Here is a 24,274-nt window from a genome sequence, read left to right on the forward strand (position 1 = left end):
TGGTTGTACGTTTTTGGAGTGAATTTGAACACTATGTGCTTTGCGAGAATGTAAGGTCTGTGAGTGTTGATTTATTTTAAAAAAATGAATAAGAGCAGGTCAGTGACTCACTGTTTTAACAATAAAGTATGTATTTGACCTATTATTATTAGTTTTGCATTTTTAGATGTGTAACTCAAATTTTAGTTAAACAGAAAATTTTAATAACTTTATAATTATAAAATATTATTGTTAACAAATCTTTAAGTTGGATAGGTCATATGTAATGCCTGTATCAGAAGTTATAGTGTAGTGGTTAAAATATGACTTTGGAGCAAGATTGCCTGGGTTTAAATCCAGATTCTTCTCTTACAAGCCATGCAATTTTTGAGAAAGTCTTGTGTGTCCCAATATCCTCATATATAAAATGAGGGTGATAAAAATAGTGCTTACTTTATAGAATTATTGTAAGGATTAGATAAGTAATTTGACAGACACTTAGAAAATGTCTGCTGCATAGCAAGCATTATGTGTTTGCTATTGTTACTATAATCAATAATAGCAGTAAAATGTACAGCAGCAGAACTTAGTCTTAACACCAACCCATCCAATTGTGGTTCATTTTTACCTATCAAACTGCCTTAATTCAAAATATATTTAACTACTATTAGTTAACTATCTTTAGGTGAGAAATGCTTTCCTGCCAATTAGATGTTTATCATTCATTGATAGCTCTGTTTGACAGAAATCAAATTAACTACAAATAAGACTAAATGTGATAGGAAGGAAGCCAGTGTTTATTGATCATGTGCTTAGTATTGTGCTAAAAATTCCTTAATCTCTTTTTATTTAATTCCAGACTCTTCTGAATAGACATTACAATTCTAACTAAGTTATCCAACTAAGCTTTAGCTGGTTTAGAGTGGTGCTTCTCAGACCTGAATGTGCTGATGAGTTACCTGGGGATCTTGCTCAAGTGCAGATTCTGAATCAGTAGGTTTGTGGTTGGCCTGAGGGTCTGCATTTCTAACAAACTCTTAGGTTTTGCCAGTACTGCTTATCTCAGACTACACTCTGAGCAGCAGCGGCTTAGATCATAAAGAAACATCCCATGCAATGTTTAATAATATGCATCTGAAGGTTAAGCTAGTTTAGAGCATGATGTGACCATTGCTTGGAATCTGTACTGATTATTCATTGCTGCCTCCTGCATTTAACTTTGTGTGCTGAGTTTAATTCATGGTGGACTGATTATCTTTACTGCCTTATAGGAGATTTGTGGCCATATTGATGGTAGCTAGATTTGAACCTGTGTATACGCATGTATGTTCTTTAGAAAGCCTTGTTCCTGGTGTCTCATGGATATTTTCAGGGGTTGTTGTGAAATCTTTCTTTTGACCTAGTGTACACAGTTTCAACGTTCTAAGTGGTGAATTTGATATTTGAAAAAAATCATCTTTGACGTTAAATTTTAGGAGCTCCCTTCCTCCCCTCAAACCAATCAAGTAGAACAATTAAATACAGTGGTAGATTTAGACGTAATTGAAGATAGTCTAGTGCTTTGGCAATTTCAAAGATATTTTTAAATGCCTATTCCAGGATGTTTATTTTCTTATATTTTCTGCCATTCTCCTTCCCTCCCCCTCCATCCTAAGCTACACTTCTGTGGTGGTTTTCTATAGTAGAGGAAGGGAAGACAAACTGGAGTGAGGAAGAATATAAAGGACCAGTACTTAAAAGAACATTTTTTAATTCTAGGCATATTTTTAATGGAAAAATTTATTGAGATAGTTGTAGGTTCACATTCAGTTGTAAGAAATAATGCATCGAGATCCATTTACATTGGGGAAATAAATGAAGATCACCCAAACGGGAACAGATAGAGGCTATTCAGTCCAAGCTTGCTATAGCAAGGGAGCCAGCCACCATCACTTGCATTCAGTAGAGATTCAAAGGCAGGCAGGGGAGTAGGGAAGCTTTATAGTGGAAAAAAGGGAAAGCCTCAGATGTGCTCTGACTAGAGATTGTTGGCATGAGGAAACTGGAGGTTGGCTAACTAGAAATGAGCCATCTTGGATGATTGGTTTGGAGAGCATATCTGACTTTTTCTAGTTGATCCTGAGTTGAAAGGGTGGCAGAAAATAGGGGAACTGGCAGTTACTGAATGAATCCTGACTGTTCTGGGCCAATTGCTGCAGAGGTTTGGCTTCCCAAGATGGTTGCTCCAGAGTTTATGGATCAGAGTACTATCGTCTTGTATGGTCTTGCCATTATCTCCTTGTATATGCAGACCCTCAACACTACCAAATTTCCCACAGTGTTAACATTTTTGCCAAACTATAGTATAATAGCACAACCAGGATATTGACACTGTTGCAATCTACTGATCTTATTCAGATTTCTCCAGTTTTATTTGTGTGTGTGTGTGTGTGTGTGTACATTTAGTTCTACACAATATTATCGTGTGTAAGTTAATGTATCTACCACCACAGAAAAGATACTGAACAGGACAGTTTCATTACCACAAGGATCTCTTGTGTTGCCCTTTTATAATGACACCAACTTCTCTCTCATCTCTAATCCCTTGCAACCACTTATCGGTTCTTTGTTTGTAAAACTTTGTCATTTCAGAAATGTTATATAGTATAAATGGAATTATACAGTATGTGACCTTTTGGGATTGCTTTTTTCAGTCAGCTTAATTCTCTGGAGATTCCTTGTTTTCTTTTAAAACCATTTTAGTTACTCATATAATACATGAATAAATTCTTGTGAAACATTAAAATAGTAAAAATAAGTTTAAAGATTTCTTTAACTAAAAACGCTCTCAAGTCTAGGCTCCCCCTTGAGATAATTATTTGTTTAGTCATTATCTTATTGAGGTCATATATGTATATATATCCCTCCCCCCCCAAAATTTCTGGTACTATAAAAAAGCTACAGTGGACATCCTTGTACATGCCTCCTTGTTTGCATCTGCCAATTTTTCTCTATGTTTGACAGCTAAAAGTGGGATTGTTGGGTAATAGCAAATGTACCCAAGTTTGAGTAGATATAGCCAAATTTTCCTTTAAATTTGATGTACCCATTTATATTCCTACTAGTGGTACCCCAAAATGACCATTCCCTCAGATTATCCAAAGTCTAATAGATTTAGAACTTCAATTTTTTTTTTTTTGGACAATCTTATGAGTGAAGAATGTATCTCATTTTTGTTTTAATTTATATTTCCCTGGTTACCAATGAGGGTAAGTATCTTTTAAAAAACATTTATTGTAGTTATTTGCACTATTTTTAATTCCTGTTTTGTGGTGTTCTCTTCATGTTCTTGTTCCATTTTTATTTTAGGTTAGTTTTGTTTTTCTTCTTGATTTAGAAGAGTTTTTAAAAACAGTTTATTCTGGATATAATCCACTGTTTGTTGTTTACACACACAGTTGCATTCTATAGCTAATTTCTTAACATTGCATATGTTAACTGTTTGACATTTTAAATTTGATGTTCACTTTATCACCTTATCTCTTTTTGTGTCTTTTTAAGGAAGGTTTTCCTACCTCTCATTTATAAACCTTCTGTTTTCTCAAAGTTTTGTGTTTCATAAACTTTGGGGTAGGTTTTTCCATATTCATGTTCTAGTTCAAGCCTACTCTGGTTAGGGTGTCTTCTTAGCTATGGTGTCTTCTTGATCTTTTCAGTTGAAGTATCTGTCTTGGTTTTGACCACCTCTAAGAGGTTACATATATTCATTGTCAAGATGAGCAAGTTACCTTATATTCCATGCCAGTCTCATTTCTGATTCACGTGGACAGCTCTGCTTTCAGAAAAGCCTGGTAACATTGAAAGTACATACAATTCCAAATACAGAGTTTTAAGGACATAGGATATGTGAATAGTAAATTTTTGAGTAAGGTGAACTCCCAAACATCCATATAGATTTTAATTCCTCTCAAGACAGATGAACAAAGCCAAATATGATGATTCTACATATAGCTGATTTTGAGCTATCCCCTTAAAACCAACTTGCTATCTATTTTCTGTAGAAATGAAAGATTTCATGACTTTTACAGTAAATGTTACATAAAGAAAAATTTACCCCATGGTTCTTGGCCAAATATGTGGGGTCAGATGGAAAATCTTTAGCAGATCCCCAGAGCTTAGTAGTATGAAAGTTTTAGTTTACTAATAAAAGTTTAAATTTATTTAAAATTTCAAATAGATTGTGTTATTTGAAGAGATAGGGTAATGGCAAAAAGGAATATAATAACCTTGAGATTTTTAAATATTAATTTTGGAAACACTTCACACTGAAATCATTCAATATAATAATTAGATGATCCAGTTTTTCTTCCTAATGTATTTATTATTCTTTTTTTAAATTTAATTTTATTTATTTTTTATACAGCAGGTCCTTATTAGTTATCCATTTTATACATATTAGTGTATATATGTCAATCCCAGTTTCCCAATTCATCCCCCCCGACCCCCCCAACCACTTTCCCCCCTTGGTGTCCATACGTTTGTTCTCTACATCTGTGTCTCTATTTATGCCCTGCAAACCGGTTCATCTGTACCATTTTTCCAGGTTCCACATATATGCGTTGATGTATGATACTTGTTTTTCTCTTTCTGACTTACTTCACTCTGTATGGCAGTCTCTAGATCCATCCACGTCTCTACAAATGACCCAATTTCATTCCTTTTTATGGCTGAGTAATATTCCATTGTATATATGTACCACATCTTCGTTATCTATTTGTCTGTTGATGGGCATTTAGGTTGCTTCCATGGCCAGACTATTGTAAACAGTGCTGCATTGAACATTGGGGTGCATGTGTCTTTTTGAATTATGGTTTTCTCTGGGTATATGCCCAGTAGTGGGATTGCTGGGTCATATGGTAATTCTATTTTTAGTTTTTTAAGGAACCTCCATACTGTTCTTCATAGTGGCTGTATCAATTTACTTTCCCACCAACAGTGCAAGAGGGTTCCCTTTTCTCCACACCCTCTCCAGCATTTGTTGTTTGGAGATTTTCTGATGATGCCCATTCTAACTGGCGTGAGGTGATAACTCATTGTAGTTTTGATTTGCATTTCTCTAATAATTAGTGATGTTGAGCAGATTTTCATGTGCTTCTTGGCCATCTGTATGTCTTCTTTGGAGAAATGTCTGTTTAGATCTTCTTCCCATTCTTTGATTGGGTTGTTTGTTTTTTTAATGTTGAGCTGCATGACCTGTTTATATATTTTGGAGATGAATCCTTTTTCCATTGATTCGTTTGCAAATATTTTCTCCCATGATGAGTGTTGTCTTTTCGTCTTGTTTATGGTTTCCTTTGCTGTGCGAAAGTTTTTAAGTTTCATTAGGTCCCATTTGTTTATTTTTGTTTTTATTTCCATTACTCTAGGTGGTGGATCAGAAAAGATCTTGCTGTGATTTATGTCAAAGAGTATTCTTCCTATGTTTTCCTCTAAGAGGTTTATAGTGCCCGGTCTTTAAGGAACAGGGGGGAGCAGCTGAGAAGAGTGAAACAAAGAAGAAAGGAATGACAAGCTAGGGGTGTGTTATTAAGCTGACTTTCACTGTGAGTATTTAGGGCTCCATTCTGCTAGAGAATCTTGAGAAGCCCTGTAGAACATACCTCAGAATTATACATCTAAAGGATAAAAAAGGGGAGCATTTATCCCTTTTTTTCCCATCTCCCATTGCTCAAGAGTTGCTTGAGCAATGCAGGTGTTAATTCCTGCATTTCCAAGTTTAGTTGAATAGATGCCAACATGGGGTCACAGCAAAGTTTGATTGCAGAAAGCAAGAGAACAAGGCTGGCTTCATGTGTATTGATCTGTCAGTGTTTTGTGCAGCCACTGGGGCCAGTGCCTTGAAGGTCCTAATGCTTTGTTTAATGCTGTGCTCTCACTGTTCTGAAATTCATAATTACTTCTGAACAAGAGACCTCATGTTTTCATTTTCTACTGGGCTTTGTGGATTATCTAGCCAGTCTTGCTAGAGACACACAGTAGCACTGAAGTGAGGGGCTGCAGGGTCATACCTGAAGGCAGCTGGCTGCCACAGCAAAAGTTGGAGTAGAAAAGTTAGCTAGGAGGATGTGAAGTGAGGCCTAAGAGGTATCCAATACATATTTTATGTAGTGTATCTATATCTAAGTGTCTGTGTTGCTACTCATGGTGTATTAAGCAGTGATGATCCAGCAAAGACTGCAGAGGGAAGTACAAAGTTTGTTCTTCCAAATCTATCCAGGGTATGTAAGCCTGGGGCCTCTCTGCTTAGAGCAGTCCCTGAGGGCAACTCTGCAGGCTAGATTCAGTCCTGATGACCACAGTGTGCTGGTCATTCCAATTAAATATAAGAATGAGGTCACAAGGTTTTTGAATAAGCTGTCATTCCCCTGTACCTCCCAATTTTGACTTGCAGGGCTTATCTCAACATCTGCTTGAGAGAGTCCACCAGTGTGGGGAAGCCTGTTCAGACTGGTAGGCTGGAGAGAACGCCACTTTTCTTTGCCTGTTTTCTCTCCTCCAATGTGGTGATTGCTGCTTCGACCCTGGGCTTTGAGGAAAGAAGGGAAGTGCATCAACAGGAAGTGACTTAAGCTGTTTCCCAGTAAATATGTCCTTCCTATAACATCTTCCTCCTACCTCATGCACATTATAAGGGACCTAAAGGAAAAGGTGAAAAGGGGTCTCTGTGTGGGTGTATAATCTGAAGGGCTCTATCTTCTATCCTATAATATTTTTACTGGGCAAACAATCTTGTGAGCTTTTAAATATCCAGGAACTGGAAGTGTTTTGATTGGTTCTAAGGTAAATTTTTAGTTTTTTAGAATCCATAGAAGAAAAGACTAGAAGGAACAAAGCAAAAGGAAAATATTTTCTTTTCTTTTTAAGTGAGAATTGCCCCACAAGTTAGAGATATGTCAAATATTATTTCTGTTTTATGGTCAGGAAAACTAACCTAATGCAGAGAGGGATACTAACTTCTTCTATTAGAATCATCTAGCAAGCTAAATATGAGCATGAACCCTGCTTGGTATTTTGCTCAATGAGTTGGCAATGTTATTTTTAGAATCTCAATTTATACTGGAAATCTAAAGACAGTCATTATCACTTCCTTACTTTTCTCCTCCATTTTTTTAAAGTGTGCGGTTATGAAGAAATGGGAATGACAAATGATAATTGTTTAGGCCTAAAGAACAATGGATACCAAAAGTTTCTTTTTCAGTCAAAAGAGTGAAACATTTGGTCAGATTATGGAAATAGTTGTCATTGAAATGTTTGTTTTGTAAATGTCTCTAGTTGTTTACATGTATTCAGGTTAAAAGTAAATCACTGTGAAGAGAAAGGTCAAAGGATTTAATAAGATTTTGTTCATGTTAATAGGTACAAACCATGTGTTTAGATACATACAGAGGGTGCAAATACAAATGTTTCTATGCGTGCAGACATATAAATAAAAATTGGAATGATTCAAGTATATGGATATGAGAGGTTATTACTTTTTTGTTTTTGTTGTTTCTTCTCCAAAGAGGCATACAGCTACACTCATCTGAACACTGGATTTTTCTTTGTGTCACCACTGTAAATTAACTTATTGTGATGATTTCCAAGAAAACTGATGACAAATTATTTTTGAAAAATGTGGATACATTCATCATCATCAGCTGTGATCAGCTGCAGTGAAGATGTCCTTTGAAAAAGAAGTGTTCTAAATTAAGATGCTTAAAAAGTACAAAAACCAAGTGAGCAAAACACTCAGCCTTTCAAAGTTGGTATGTGAATGTGTCCATTTTTAATGAGGAAAATGAGGTCAGCATCAGTTGGGGACTTTCAGAAGAACACAGTGTACTGTACCAAATAGTGACTTCTCAGGAGGCCACAGTGACACAGTTCTTCATCCTGCTGCCAGGTGGCGCTGTGCGGCAGTAGGTGCAAGGCATGAAATGTTTGCTCCGGACCTGACTATTTAATTGTGCTGCTGACCCTGGTAACTGATTATATTAGAAGTGTGAAAATAAACTTATTTTACAAATGTCTAAATTATCTCTATATAACTATCCTTAAACAAGTCTTATTCTTCACTTTTGGTGAGAAACTTCTGTGCTTAGAGAATGCATCTTAAGACTGGATAAAAGTCTCATGGTTTCCAGAATGCACTAACTTCTTTCATTATAACTGGTGCCTCATGCCTTATAAATACTCTGCTTTGAATATAAATAAAGCAGTATTAAAAATAAAACTCGGGCTTCCCTGGTGGCGCAGTGGTTGAGAGTCCACCTGCCGATGCAGGGGACGCGGGTTCGTGCCATGGTCCGGGAGGATCCCACATGCCGCGGTGCGGCTGGGCCCGTGAGCCATGGCCGCTGAGCCTGCGCGTCTGGAGCCTGTGCTCCGCGGCGGGAGGGGCCACAGCGGTGAGAGGCCCGCGTACCGCCAAAAAAAATAAATAAATAAAAATAAATAAATAAAACTCTTTTGTTGCCAGTAGAGTGCTTTTTACTTTGGAATAGTCAGAATAGAAGGAATTTGAAGGTGATGAATAGAGGAAGTATCTTATAGCATTAGTTTAACATATGGTAAGCACATACTTAAAATCATGTTTTGAAAAGAAGAACCTCCTATAGCACTTTTTTCTTTAGAGTAAGTATATTTTTTGCCCATTTCCTCCCCTCAAGGACCATTATCATCATTCTTAAAATGGTCAACTTCCTGATTACTTTTTTTTAATTTTAATTTTTTAATTTTTTTTCACTTTCCGCATGATGTAATTTGGTGCTTTTTTCTTTGTTATTATAATGACCTGACTTCAAAATCACTCTCAGATTAATTTTCAGACAGGAAGTCTCCAAAACTAGTGCAGGTGGCGTACATCAGGTCCAAAATCATTTTAAATGTTGGACTTTTACCATTGCAAATTAAAATCTCCAAATTGTGTAAATGTGTAAATGTGTTCTTCAAATATGAAACACCTATCAGAAATATGAGTCAGTGTTAGTGTTTAGATTTTTTCAAGAGATAGCATCTAAAAGATGTGATCATTTTGCAATCTCTGGATAAAGGACAGTTTTTTTCGTTGTCAGCCTTTTCGTGTCTTCATGTTGGGCATCTAGGTACTACAGAGATTAACAAAACAGTTTAATTTTTGGATGTATCTTGATTGTACTGATATTTATGAAGCTCTGTAGTTTATGAAGGAAATTCCAAAGGGGGGCATATTTAGTGGTAATTATTAAATTTTCCATGTAAAACTTATTATGACAGTATAAAGAAATCAGAGTAGTATAAATCCTAGATAGTGAATTAGTTTCATAGTGTTTGCAAAGGGAAATGTTTTTGTTGAATGTTAATTGATAGGATCATATTTCTTAGGGTAGTTCTTACTGAAAATTCACACTATACCAGCAGTAAAATCAAATAGAGGTTGGACAAGAGCCGTGGCTTCAAGGAGATTTTAGTTCAATGAATGACAGAAAATTCTAATTCAAGAGGAATGCACAGAAATAAAGGATGCTTATTGAAGTTATTGAAAACAGTATAAATATATTAGAATAGAAGAGGAGTTCAATAAAGTACTGACAAATCCCTATGTTATACCACTTAAAATATATGTTTTCAAGAATATATAATGTTATGGACATATGTTCACCATTTATAATTGGTAATAAGCATAGAATATAACCTAATTTTATATGAAATAATTGTAAAATATGTATTTAAAATATTTTAAAGAATTTCTACCAAATATTAAAAACAATGATTTCTGGATAGTGGGATTATGAATATTTTTTTTCTCTTTCTGTACTCTGAAAAGTTTCTTCAATACTTGTATTATTTTTATAATATGAAAAAATGCATTTTACTTTAAAACAGAAACTTACATAAAGATCATATAATAGTATTAATTTATGTTAAAAAGTGTTTACATATACACTTTATTATCAGTATATTTTAGGAAACGAATGAAAAATCAGGTTCTTTCCAATATTACTGATTATTATCTCCCCATTGCTCCCAAACCCAGGGCTAAATTTTTCATGGTGCAATATCTAACTCATTCTATTTCTTTTTTTTTTAAATTAATTTATTTATTTTTGGCTACATTGGGTCTTCGTTGGGGTGCGCGGGCTTCTCATTGCGGTGGCTTCTCTTGTTGTGGAGCATAGGCTCTAGGCACATGGGCTTCAGTAGTTGTGGTACGTGGGCTCAGTAGTTGTGGCTTGTGGGCTCTAGAGCGCAGGCTTAGTAGTTGTGGCGCATGGGCTTAGTTGCTCCTCAGCATGTGGGATCTTCCTGGACCAGGGCTGGAACCCATGTCCCCCACATTGGCAGGCGGGTTCTTAACCACTGCACCACCAGGGAAGCCCTAACTCATTCTATTTTCTATAATCAGACTTTAAAAAAACTCTGTAGTTGTAATAAACTTGATTGTTTTGAAAAGTAAATACCTTGTACCTAGTCTTAGATGAAAGCATAATTTTGTCTTCGTCATAAGCACTGCTTTATAATATATAGGTGAAGAAGAGAAGATAGGCATGAATAAATGTGGCTAAAGAAATCCCATTACACAGTGGCTTCTAGGCTTGGTTTTGTGACTGATTGATATCATTTACTGAGCACTTATTGTGTGTCAGGCATTGTGATAATAGCATTTTAAATACTTAATATCTTGATTCATATAAAACACTCATGTGCTCAGTATTATTATTTCCATTTTACAGACAAGTAGCTGAGGCTCAGAAAGCTAATGGTTTATCCAAAGTCACACAACTAGTTAACTGCAAAGGTGGGATCTGAAATTATCTTTTTTAAATTTAAAATCTATTCTCTCCTGTCTAAATGTAAATCAATTTGTTATTTGACCAGACAGACAAATTACTTTCTGGGATTCAGTTATTTTCTCATCTCTAAATTGCAGGACCTCTGCACGATTGGAGGGGGGTCAAAGTTTTCCTGATAAAGAGCTACTTTTAATATTTCCAAAATCTTATGTTTGTATTTGGGACCAAACAAGAAAGGGTCCAAGATGCTGAAGGTGGAAACAGCTTGGAAATTGAAGAGATGTACCTTGTAAATTGCTGGTAGATGGGAATTGACTGTGTCTGGGACTTCTCGGTTCTCCAAGGGACTATATAACAATAATAGTTTGTGATTCTAAATGTAAAATTTTCTGGCCAAATTGTATGCTAATTAGCCTTATAATTAAAAGATATGTGTAAGGTCAGTTTTTTTGTTGTTGTTTTTTAAAATTTATTTATTTATTTATTTATTTTTGGCTCCCTTGGGTCTTTGTTGCTGTGCGTGGGCTTTCTCTAGTTGCCGTGAGCGGGAGCTACTCTTTTTTGTGGTGCGCGGGCTTCTCATTGTGGTGGCTTCTCTTGTTGCGGAGCATGGGCTCTAGGCACGCGGGCTTCAGTAGTTGTGGCACGTGGGCTCAGTATTTGTGGCTCGCGGGCTCTAGATCACAGGCTCAGTAGTTGTGGCTCGCGGGCTTAGGTGCTCCGCGGCATGTGGGATCTTCCCGGACTAGGGCTAGAGCCGGTGTCCCCTGCCAGGCAGATTCTTAACTACTGCACCACCAGGGAAGCCCCTGTAAGGTCAGTTTTAAAGGGAGCCTATAAATAGGATATAACAGTAATGTGAAAGATTTTGTTACAGCTGGGTAAGGGCAGAATGGCTTATTTGTTACAAAAAGACCAATAACAATTAAAGCAAACAGTTGTCAGGTTAGAAAACAGTTCATCGCAGTGAAATAAAGAAATGCAATGAAAGGAGAAATAGTAGAATCTCATGATGGGAGCATGGACTCTATATTTGAAAATATTTTGCTGAGAGCACTCTGTTACCAGATACGGATGAAGTGAGTGACCTCACGGGGCTTTTCTAATTTCTGTGATTCCATAACAGAGCCCTCTGAAGGCACCTTGCTTATGACACTTCTGGATTTACATTTTACCACATAATGAACTGCTGAATGATTTTGGTTGGAACAGTTTCCCTGTTATTGCACGAGTCATCTCATTATTGAATGGAACAACCCCTATATGCTCCACAAAGCTCAAAACTGGAAATTGACTGCAATGATTTTCTAAGTTCATTCCATAATCAGTGGTGCTTCATATTCATATCCATAAATATGAAAGTTCTTGGTGATTCCACATGTGACCAATATTATATGCCATTGAAATTATGTAATTTATTTTTGTAATATACAAAAAATGACAAGAATGATATAGAAACCATAGAGTGCAGATTTCCTTTTTATTAGTACTTTCCCTCCCCCCACCTCAATCTCAATACAGCACCCAGTTTAGGACAAAGACAAAATGAAAGTGTATCTTGAATATGCATCACAGGTTCCAAAAATGAAAAGAAATTGGATTTGGATAGCACTTACTCAATAGACAGATATGATACATGGTAAGAAGGTGCACTGTCTGCCCTGTGATAGATTAAACTACTTTGTAGGAAAATTACTGTGAGCCAGTCACCACCACCACCGTGGCTAAATCTTTAATAAAATTCTCTTCCATATTCAGGAGTGAGGTATAAAGTACACAATAAGCAAAGTGAAGTAGAGTGCCATTTATCAAACAGCGTCCAGGTCTGTAATCTTCTGTTTTATCCTTTCTTTGTACTTTATTTGTCTTTATTGTTGCAAGGAGGGATATTTACCCAGAGCAGTGGGAATGAAGCCCTGATAAACTTCCTCTTTCCCCTCTTTCCCTCTCTCTTATTCCTTCTTGTCAGTCTTGTCAGTATAATTTGTTTATTTCCTTCTTGGTGGTCTTTTGCTTGTTTGGCATTCTTTTCTCTCTTCCCTTTTTCTGCCTTTCTCTGCAGTGTGCATTCAGGCTATGGGAAATGACACCAAAGCTACAGAGAAATGCAATGGGAATGCTAACAGCTACCATGAAGGACCGTCCAGGATGTATTCGGTAATGACTTTGAATGACTTTTGGCAAGATACCAGTCTTAAAATGTTGTAGCCTGCCCCTGGGTGGCAGTGCACAGCCAGTCCTGATGCCAACAAAAGAATTTTCAGAGTAAAGATTTTATATGTGTGTGTGTATGTATGATATATATAGGATATATGTGTTCATGTGTGTATGTACATGTGATATTTATGTGTATGATTTATGTGTGTATGATATATATGTGTATATACTAAATAAGTATATGGGTCTACATGTGATGTGTATATATGTGTGTATAGGATATATATGTGTGTGTATATGTATGTACATTAGCGTATATATATATATATGCTACATGTTTATCCATCTTCCCCCAAACTAACAAATTTAAAAGTGACTTTCTCTTTGAAAGACACAAACTCTCAATCTAACTTATCCCATGTTTCTTAGGTACAGTAATGATAATATTGCTAAAAATAACTTGTGTCTTTTAAAAAATCTTATGCTAATATGGTTCTGGATATCCTAACTATGTGATGATATCTGAATTGTCTTTAAAATAATGCAGCTGTGAGTACAGATGCAGTGGAAGAGTTCAAAGGATAGTGTGAGTGTGGATGGAGGTGCTTTGTGGCCCTTAGTCTGCACAATGCCAGTCTGTGTGGTAGTCTTGGGGGTAAATTATTTTTAGTACTATTATAACCTTTTTTATTGTTTGAATAGCAGTTTTATGACAAAACATTTATATTCAGACTGCCTTTGTTCTTGACTGAAAGAAAGCAATCATGGAGAGTGATAAGGCAACAATGGTAATGATAACTGCATTTATAAAGACATACAGAATTTAAATCAGTGTGCTAAAATAGACTGACAGTACTTCTCTGCCTGAACCTGGAGCAGAGATGGGCATGGCAGAGATGTCTTTGCTATTTAGGGGCAGATGACAGTGTGTGTGTGTGTGTGTGTGTGTGTGTGTGTGTGTGTGTGTGTGTGTGTTCCTTTGTCATTGTTTCTTCCTTTTAGTTAAATGTACTTGGTATATAGATGTAGGGGTAGCAATAGCAAACACAGAAATAGTCTATGTTCAGATTGACTATTATCATAATTTTGTCAGAGCATGATACAATGCAACTGCACTTCTGAATAAACTATTCAACTCAAGTATTAGTTCTTAGAAAAATTGTGATTATTTGCTTCTATCTAACATTCGTCTATTTCTCTATCTCATGAGAATCTACCTCTCATGAAATATTGATAATTCACTCTGTGAAAGAGAGGAGTATGGGGAGGGACCCCATATCTCAAAACAAAATTCAGCAGCAAGAGGTCATTCTGTCTACTCGATACCAATGTTTCCCATAGGTGTTTACAGTTTCTTCAATTTTCCTTGTTCCTAATGTTCCAACCATAAGTAAAATCTAAGCTTCTTCTGGTCCAATTACATTCCTTTGTTTTTTATTTTTAAATATTTTGTAGCATTAAAATAATGGATGTAACAATAAAAAGGGTTGACATTGTGCAATTGCCTTGTGCTGTACATAAAACTAAAACTATACAATGTGGGATAGAAATAGTATCTTCTCTTCACAGGGTATCCCTAAGGTCTCTTAAAATCAGCCATACATTGCCAAAGTCTATTATTTTGTCTTCCTTTGCCCCTTCTCTTCTTCAGCAAAGTTAATAACTTCTACATGAAAGGAAAAATCAATTTATTTATGTCCCACCTTGATTCAGAAAGAAATTAACATGGCTTACAAAGATATATAACATAAATTTAAAACGAAGTGAGGGCAATGAAGCCAAGGAAAAACCAGAGACGGGAAGGACAGTGCATGGAGTGTAACTATGGCACTGAATGCACATTGTGAAGCCCTATGAACTGGCTAGATGTGGGCCGCACATTTAGTCCTCAGCTTTCTAACAACCAACACAAAGATGGAAACAATTATTCCAAGATGCCCGGAGCCAGAATCAAGAGAATAAACTGATTCTTTAGGAGATTATTGCAGTTGCATAGTGCACCTGCAGCTATTCCAGGTACACAGGCTCATGGGGAGTTTATCTCCTGGATCTTCTCAGACAGAACATTGTATAATTCAGGGAAATATGTCCCTTAACCATAGCCTATGGTCAACACACACATCAGTGTGATGAAAACTAGTTATATGCTATGTAGCATTTTGGTAAAGCAAGTCAGTGGAAGCAATTCCAAGGTTGTTTGTTCATTCAGTAGTCATCCTGTGTGTCATTTGGCACTGTAGCAAATGGAAAATGGTTGTGAGCAAAACATATATCCCTTGTCCTCATCAAACTTAGAATCTTTCCCCGACAATTGTCACTGAAAAATTAGTTATATGTGTGTGATGAGAAGCCCTGCATGTGGTCAGTAGAAGGTTCCGGTTATGTCTGGTGGTCTAACCTAATCCAGGGATAGATTGTTACAAAGACTAAAGAAATACTGGGACTCCAAAAAATTTGGGCAGCTCTGTAAAAATGACATTTCTATGAATCCAGCTTTTAATTTGTGACAAGTAGTTGTGGGTTCAAGATTGTACTTCCTGGTAAGAGTCTGAAAAGTGCTTTTATTCTGTGTTGCCAGTTGAGAGCAAAGCCATGTCTCAGGGATCGTTTGACCTCTGACTAGAAAGACAATACAAATTGAATGTCATATTTAGCCATATTCTATTTGCTCATAAGGAGGAAAAGAGAAAGAAATGTTTATATATGCATTTTGGCTGCTTAATTCTTCCATTTTGAGTCCCTTTTCTTTTGCAATATGTGTAGCATTTTCTCCAAGCTTTATTTTTTGAGTATGACTCACCTGCTAACCTGTGTCTTTAGAATTTTTAAACACAGTTTCTATCAACAGTCACATTTAACAGCATGTTTCATAAAATAAATTTCTTAGAAGGCATAGTTATATACCAGGAAAATGCATGCATCTATTTGGAAAATAGCATTTTGTGACATAGAGGAAATAGTTTATTTTTTCATTAATAATATAATTGGACTGTAAATGCTCCTGTTGTGTTCTGTTTAGCTTGTTATTAATAGTATTCAGCATAGTTTCAATTTAAAACTGGGAGATACAACATATCAGGCAATCTATCTTTTCGATTCTGTGTGTCTCTAAGAATGGCCTTGTTTTTCCAGATCCATAATTAGTTCCCTTCAGATGATTTGTTTGTTCCCCTTTTGGAACTGTTTGTGAAAACAGTGGGGAGGGAGGAGAAATATGTCTAGTAAAAGGATTATGAATCCAAATTATGATAAAAATGATGGGGAAAAAAAAACCCTAGCAGATTCTGGCTTCTTGGTAAGATAGAAAGAATATCTAGACATTAGTAACCATTTTTGGATAATCAGGTACACAACTTATCAGGAAGACAATCGTCATTTAGCATGAGTCCCTTTACCAGCATGGAAGGGATCTGGCAGCTTCACCCAGAAAGGCAGTCCCCAAGTCTATTTTGATTAGCAGCCTTCCTTTCCTGCCTTACCTAAACACACAGGCCCTGCAGCCACATTAAGCGTCCCCCTTCTTTTTGCTATTTTCTCCTATCTTCTTTGCTATAAAGTGATGGAATAAAGAAGTTATGTATTATATATGTGTATATAATAGATATTGATTTGAGTTTAGAGAGGTTTAGAGGAGTGATGTGTGGGATAACAGAACTTATCTCCTACACACTGCCATATTAGAGGAACCAGGATTTTCTTCTTTGAAGTGGATATGTCTATAAGGAATGGGGATAGGAGATAGGTAACAGTTCCAGATCTTTTCTGGATAATCCAGAAATCTCATGACCTTTAGAATATTCCTAGAAAAAATTCTTCATGCTGCTCTCCATCTCCACCTCACCAAGTCCAACCAACCACAGCTTAAACTGTATGAGAAACACAGGGAATATGTCCGCCTTTCCTCCCTCTCAAAGAAATATAAGCCACAGAAATATTAACATTCTTTTTTCCACCTTACAGACTGATTTTGGGAGAGCCAACTAATTTGGCTCTGCTTGCCCCTTGAAAAAAAAAGATACTTTTGCCTTGGGCCATTCTAGTTAATGTTTATTGTTAAATTTATGTCTTTCTTGGGGCTTAAAAACAGTGGAATAAAAGTTCATCCAAGTTTTTTGGAAATGCATTTAGACTAGAGATGGGCATGAAGAATATTAAGCAAAAATATAAAACTCACACTGTTGTTTTTCAACATCTGTTGGATGTAGCTGCTATCAATTCTCCATGCGCCTTTGGTTTCTTAGCTTTCATAAAACTATTGTGTACAATGGGCAAATGGACTCCACAGCTACCTGAAGCTTATATCAACTCTTAAAAATGAAAAATGGCCCTACTCTATGGCATAATGTAGTTTCTTTGAACATTAGGGATTCTTGTCTAAACATGTACAATTAGTTATACTGCAGAACTAAGTAGATTTTCTTCTAGTGGCAGGTTCCTTTCAGGTACGTAATGACAGAAAAATAGATTTGTTCCTTCAGATCCTTTTGTTTCCTCTATAGCTCTCTTGGGAAAAGCTCTTTTGCACAATGGAATGCGTTCCTACTAGACTCCTTTGAGGAAGACTTAAGTGTTAACCATATTAGGACACTGAGAAATGATAAACTTAAGTTAGGCATAAAAAAAATAAAATGAGAAATAAAAAGAAAGGAAAAGGAACTAAGAAAGTAGTAAGGAGAGAAGGAAGAAAAAGAAGAAATTGCTCCCAATCTATTGTATGTCCAAAAAGATAAATTTCTCCATGGACATAACACTTCAGTTTTTGAGAAGGGAGATGATCTTAGAAATATTGAAAGATTTGTCTTTCAGGTAAGAAATGCTGCCTTACCATGTAGGATTTAGTAATTTTTTATTCAAAATAAGACGTTCACAGAATAAGAAATGATTACGAACAACATTACTCTAAGGAAGAAAAGCTGTCTTTTTTTTTTTTTTTTGAGAAGTAGCAGTAGTTGTTACTTTTTAGACATCCTTTTCTTCCTTAAAGAATATGGTCGTGAAGATGTAGTGGATAAGTTGCACGGATAAGTGTTGAGTGCAAGAATTTCTTCTTACTGCTTTTTTTTTTTTTTTTTAAAGATGATAGAAGTTTCATTTGGTAGCCAGAAAATGCTACATTGAAAAGTTTAATCCCAATAGTTTTGCAAGATTAATTTGTCCACTGCCTGTAATTCACTGGCAGCGCCAATTCTGGGTAGCTGTGTGGTATGGATTGATAATGACAGTACTCTGCTGTGGCTCTCAAAAAAGTCACACTACTCCACAAAGATTTTACATAGTAAACTGTTCACCTTTTTCCTAAGTAAGATGTTTAGGGAGAGGTACTAATGGTTATGAGAGGATAGGTAAAATTTTGGTAATATACACTCACTGATGTTTAACTCAAACAGAATTCTAATCATAGAATCTTAGAACTGGCAATATTCTTAAGGGTCTTTGACTCTCACCCCTATGTTGTAGGGATGAGCAAATGAGGCTTAAAGTGGAATTTCCAAGACTCCAAGTTATTGGAAGACTAAATAGTAGAAATCATGTCTTAAATATTAAACTTTGCTCCCTTTTCTTTCTGGGTTTTGGGCTCTTTAGTGATATGTTCCCCTCTCCCCCCACTTATATATTACTTTATTGGGTTTAGGTTGAGTAAATACATAAAGGTCATAATTTCCTTATACACGAAATTATTCTCTGACCACTTCTATAATTAATTTTTTGAGTATTTGTCTAATGTATAATGTTTTCTCAGGAGGCAATTCCTAAAAAATGAACTTTTGTTTATTTTTGCATATTTATGGTTACAGAACTGTAGAGATGAAAATGAATCTCTAATATATCACTCAGTTCAACTCTCTTATTTTATAAATGAAGAATCTGAGGCCCAGAGAGATTTCATCTCTTGAACCAGGTTCACAGCCGGTAATGACCGAGTGGAGACTAAAATGCCAGGTCTCAGAACTCAGTCCATTGCCCCTTCTGCATTACATTCATTCCACTACTTATATTTTATAAAAAAAATAAATTATGAAATATTTTAAACATGAAGAAAGATATGAAGAAGAGAGAAAAGAGAATAATATAACTAATACCCATTAATCCTACACTAGAGTCTTTAAAATCATAATGTTTTGCTTTATTTGCTTCAGACTATTTTGTCTCTTCACTTTAAAGAGGAAAGCAGATAAGATTTAGCCCTCTGTATATCCCTCCCCCTCTCTCCTCCTAGTTTTCTTTTTACCTGCAATTTTACAACTTCTGTTCAGAAAAATTTCAAACATGGAAAAGTTGAAAGAATCTTATGGTGATCACCATATAACTGCCATCTAGATGCGACTATTGACATTTTACTATTGCTTTATCCGACATATATCCATCTAGCTATTCCTACATTCTTCATTTTTTTTGATCCTTTCAAATGAAAGTACAGACATCAGTACATTTTCCCCTAAACACCTACCATGCATATCATTAACTAGTGTTAAATACTTGTTTACATTTTTTCTTTTGGTGTAAAATTTACATAGAATGAAAGGCACAATTCTTAAGTGTACTTTCATTGAGTTTTGACAATTGCATCTATCTGTGTAACCAACCATCCCCATGACCATGCTTTAGAACACTATCATCACCCCGGAAAAAATTCCCTCACGTCCTTTCTCAGTCAGTCTCTGCCCCAAGCAACTTTGAAACAGATACCATTCTGATATTTTCCACCATAGATTAGTTTTACCTGTTCTAGAATGGAATATAAATGGAGTCACACAGTATGTCCTGTTTTGTGTAAAACTTTTTTACTCAGCATAATGTTTTTGGGATGTATCCATACTGTTGGGTGTATCAATAGTAGTCCCTGTTTATTGCCAAGTAGTATTCCATTGTATGGATGAATCTTGGTTTGTTTATACACTCCCCTTTTTACAGAATATAGGCTTTCTATTTTGTGTCTATTATAAATAAAGCTGCTATGGTGGCCACTCCAGCCTTGTTGTACTTACTGTTTCAGTGATATATCTTTTGTCATCCATTTAATTTTAAGCTATCTGTGTCTTAATATCTAAAATACATCTCATATAGAAAGCATAGACTTGTGTCTTGCTTTTAAACAAATCCATCCTGACAATCTCTGCTGTCTAATTGGAATTTTTTTTTTTTTTTTGCGGTACACGGGCCTCTCACTGTTGTGGCCTCTCCCGTTGCGGAGCACAGGCTCTGGACGCCCAGGCTCAGCGGCCATGGCTCACGGGCCCAGCCGCTCCGCGGCATATGGGATCTTCCCAGACCGGGGCACGAACCCATGTCCCCTGCATCGGCAGGCAGACTCTCAACCACTGCGCCACCAGGGAAGCCCTAATTGGAATTATTAATCTGCTTACCTTTAATATAATTCATCATGTCTTTGGATTTAGGTTGTTAAAAATTTTGTTTTCTGTTTCTCCTCTGATTTTCATTCCTCTGTTCCTCTCTTGCTGTCTTATTTTGGACTCTAGAAATGTTTTTAGAATTCCATTTATATATGTGTATACACACACACACACACACACATATATTTTTAATGGTTACTATAGGGATTACAATATACATCATTAATTTTTCACAGTTTAATTAGGGTTAATATTGTATTACTTTAAGTAAAATGTAGAAATTTTGCAGCTGTGTAAACTCATTTACTACTTTCCATTTTATATGTATACATAAAATGTGTGTAATTGTTTTGCCTTATACTATTCAATTTCTAAAGCAGGAAAAATTTGATGCAAATCATTTTTGAAAACTCAATTTTGTTTAAAGAAAGTGGAGACTAAGAATACATTATGGGCGAAATGATATAAATAAAATAAAAATTACAACTATGAAGTAGAAAAATTTTAAACCTATAATAATAAAAAGATAAGAAAATATTTAGTCAAAAATTGTGGAAAAATTTTGAATGAAATCAGAGACAAAAACATTTTTAAGTTTATAATCTTAATTCTAATATGTTTTAAAAATGCAAAAGATACAGGACAGAATCTTTTTTGACTAACTGATTTGTTGAAAAGATAATCAGATATCAAAAGAATGTTTTCAGAATCTGCATCAAGCTTCTTGTTTTCTAGCAAGGACTGAAACCAGGACTGAAACCAGGAGGAAAATCAAGCTAGCTATGCAGTCATTTGGACAATGGTTTTGTAGCTGTGTAGTCAGACAGGAGCACAGAAAGGTCTTTGTCCTTTGGGAACTCTGAGACTGATGATGGCTATTCTATGACCAGCTCAGTTAGTAAAACTAAAATTAACTGGGCAGTAGTACTTTAGTTATGTTGGTAGGGAAACAGCAGTGGGTTCAGCCACTTTATTCAACTCTTCTTGTGAAGTCAGAAGTTGACTGGCCTTGTGTGGAAAAATCAATAAGGCATTTATAAACCTTCATGAAAGAAAAGATGTTTGAAAGGGGAATATGTTGGTTACATGGAGAGATGACCCTGTGTGAAGGTGGGAAGGGTTGGAGTAAGCGGATTAAGCAGCAGTGACTACAGGGAACACACGCCAGTATTTTTGATTTATGTTAGCGTTCATGTAGTGAGCACTATCTTGAGAATAGCAGTGCTTTAAAAACCCTATTGACGAAGCCCCGCACACACATGGTGGCGTTGGAAAGTTGCTGGATTGTACTGCGCTGAAGGATTCTGTTTGGGGGTAGCTGGTGATCCTTTTATTTCTTAAGGGATGCCTGGTCTAGTCTTTATAGTTTGGGTGGATTGTATTTTGGTTCAAACTTTCTGCTCACACATAAAGTGATCAGTGACTTTTTCTGTTTAAAATCACTGCTCAGCCAAATTCGTTGATGTCTAAGTTCTAGATTTTGAATGTTTAGCCCTCTTCCTCTCTTCTTCCTCACTGCCCTCACTTCCACATGATTATTTAGGGTGAGTATACTTGTCATGGACATATTAGGTTATCAAATATATGACAAGACTCATTTTAACTTTGGTTAAAATTTGGTTAATATTTTAACTAATCTGCATTTGTACAACACTTTTATACCCTGAAAATTTGATTTTCTTAATCCCAATGAAATAAATTATTATTGGCTTCAGAAATATGATACAGTATAAAGGAATATAGGTGTACAGCTGTTTCATGAATGCATGCTGCTCTATTGAAGAATGTTTAGAATTATAGGAATTGAGTATATTTTCTCAAAGTACAAACATGTTGGTATGAGACACTGTGCAAGTGGATGGGCCTTTAGGCTAAATCTGCCCCTCAAAGCTTTCTTGTTGTATCTTAAATGATTTTCACTGCCAAAGCTGCTTTTTAATTTGTAAATGTGAAATGGGCTGGATCAAAGTCTTAGAAGATTCAAGGAATCTAATCCAATTTGATGTAGAACAAAACACAATTTAAAATCTAAATAATTCCCAAACTTAAGAAGCTGCTTTCTGATGTACTTTCTTTTCCAATCATCACAAAGTGAGACTCCTGCTGTAATTCTCTGTTCCCAAGATAGGCATCTCTTCTATGCATCTCTTTGGCAACCTTAAGAAAATTACCCGTACACTGGTTCATTTGATTTAGTGGTCTGGAAATTTGAAAATGAGGTTGTCTGTTAAAAGTGATCCCATGCAGTGTCTTTGGCAGCATGGGGTGTTCTGGAGCAGGGAGCAACAATGGCAGGAAGCCCCCTCAAAGAGCAGTGGTGCTGACATGATTGGGCAGAGCAGCAAAGGCTGATTTCCTTTCACTGAAGCTCTCCTGCCCCAGGCGTCTCCCTCTGACTGTCACCCCATTAATGCACAACAATTGCTAGGCAGTCTTCAAGTCATCACCTTCTGAAAAACAACAGATGGGTTAACTGGATTGAGGTCACTCAGTGAGTCAGGAGCAGAGCTGGGGTTAAGTCCTCAGTCTCTTCATACCCAACCTGGTACACTACCAAATATATAGGCTGTGGCTCCATCAGCATTTCTAATGTTTGGGGAACAAGCTCATTAAAACAGCTCTGAACTGATTAAATAAGGTTTATAACCTGTTTCTTTCCCTTTCCTCCTTCCTTTCCTTCTTTCCTCCCTCCCTCCCTTTCTCCCTTTTTAAATTTCTTTTTAAAAAGAGCCTGAATTTATCATGTGCCACTTACTGTTCAAATGTGCAAGGATCCACCCTAATTATACTGCGTACCTCTCTGTGTAGCCTCCTCATTATGATAATCTTCCCACATCTCATCACATTTTATGTAAAATCTGAAATTAAAACGTTACAAGGTTTACCCTGAGTTTTAGGCAAGGAGAAAAAAAAAATTTTTCTTAAATGACTATTCAGATTCCATATGAGTTGCCACATTTAAATAGCAGCTACTCGTTGATTATTTGTGGGGGAGAAGGGAAATCACATTTAATTGATATTTGCACACAAGAAACGAAGTTACTGTATGTGACAAGTTCAAGCTATAGAATTTACAACCAAGGTTTTACCCAAAGGCTCTTGAAAGATAGCAGAGTTAGCCACAGAGTTAAATACCTCCTTCTGACCAATTGCCAAAATGAATCAAGGGCATGGGGGGGCGGGTGCAGAGAGAGAGAGAGAGAGACATTAAAAAAATGGAATTTTATAAACAATTTGGAAAGATGGATAATGGACTTGATTGTGAATGACAGCCTTTCAAAACAGCGGTTTTAGTCTTTTTTTTTTTTTTAAATTGTTTGTGTCTGGACCTGGACTTGATAAAGTTTAGCAATGTTTCAAGCGTTCTCCCCAGAAACATGCATATGTGCTCATTATATACAATTTTTAATACAATTTTAGGTAGTTCTTGAACTCCCTTAAAGCTCATTCAAAACAATAGGTTAAGAACTCATACTTAATAAGAACACTTAGAAAAAAATCTAGATTAAAAATTTTTAAATGAAATATTTTTAAATAATATTGAACTTTAAGGATTTTTAGCTAGACCATAGACCTCTGACTCACTTTCTCATATATCACCTTACTAGTCATTAAAGCTACCAACTCTCACTTTTGAATCCCCAATCCTCTTATGCTGTTGCTTTGTACAACAGTGCTCTTAATTAATTAGTATCATCATAGAATTAAGCAGTGATAGGAATTGTGAGAAATCATTTTGAGTTTATAACGTAACCCTTGGCCATTAGATTAGGACAAATTTAAATCATTCTAAAAAAATGAAATTACTATTAAAAATTTCCAAAGAAAATTCTACACCTATACTCAATAATGTCAATACTTAATACTTTCCTGTAAGATAAAGAATTTTTTCTTCATATCTGACCTAAATTCTTCATACTTCAGATTAAATAGTTATTTTCTTATCATCACTGGGAATTGAACACAGGTGGTCAACAACTTCTGTGTAATACTGCT

The 24,274-nt window shown here is 35.9% G+C and overlaps 1 pseudogene across 1 annotated transcript in view; it reads left to right on the plus strand.

Moving 5' to 3' along the window:
- The window catches only part of LOC307061527 (peptidyl-prolyl cis-trans isomerase E-like), a 180,308-nt pseudogene that overhangs the window by 117,521 nt on the left and 38,513 nt on the right, over positions 1–24,274 (plus strand). The window contains exon 3 of the transcript in view: positions 12,832–12,926. The product of the transcript in view is annotated as a peptidyl-prolyl cis-trans isomerase E-like (transcript). The remainder of the gene's footprint in view (positions 1–12,831; positions 12,927–24,274) is intronic.

The sequence above is a fragment of the Hyperoodon ampullatus genome (genome assembly GCF_949752795.1).
Source record: "Hyperoodon ampullatus genome assembly, chromosome: 12".
Classification (NCBI taxonomy): domain Eukaryota; kingdom Metazoa; phylum Chordata; class Mammalia; order Artiodactyla; family Ziphiidae; genus Hyperoodon; species Hyperoodon ampullatus.